This window comes from Solanum tuberosum, unplaced genomic scaffold (genome assembly GCF_000226075.1).
Source record: "Solanum tuberosum cultivar DM 1-3 516 R44 unplaced genomic scaffold, SolTub_3.0 scf00112, whole genome shotgun sequence".
Classification (NCBI taxonomy): Eukaryota; Viridiplantae; Streptophyta; class Magnoliopsida; order Solanales; family Solanaceae; genus Solanum; species Solanum tuberosum.
In genome coordinates, this window is record NW_006239035.1 from 1453957 (window position 1) to 1454243 (window position 287).

A 287-nucleotide genomic window follows, 5' to 3' on the forward strand; every position below is an offset into this window, starting at 1 on the left:
AAGTTTTCTCAAATTTTTAATGGGAAGAGTATCTAGATCATCTTTAAGATAAAAAAGAGTTACCTCATTTAGATCCTCTTCATCATCAGACTTTGCCATTAATGAGAAGATGGAATTGAAGACATTTTCATCATCTTTAATAGCCATCATTGAAACATCTTCATAACTTTCTGCATCTTCTTCTAACTCACTTGAATCATTTCCCCATACAGCAAAGGCTTTTCTCACCAATTGATCAGCATGAACCTTTCTCCGAGCACTGTCTGGGACCAGGTCCCTCTTGCGAG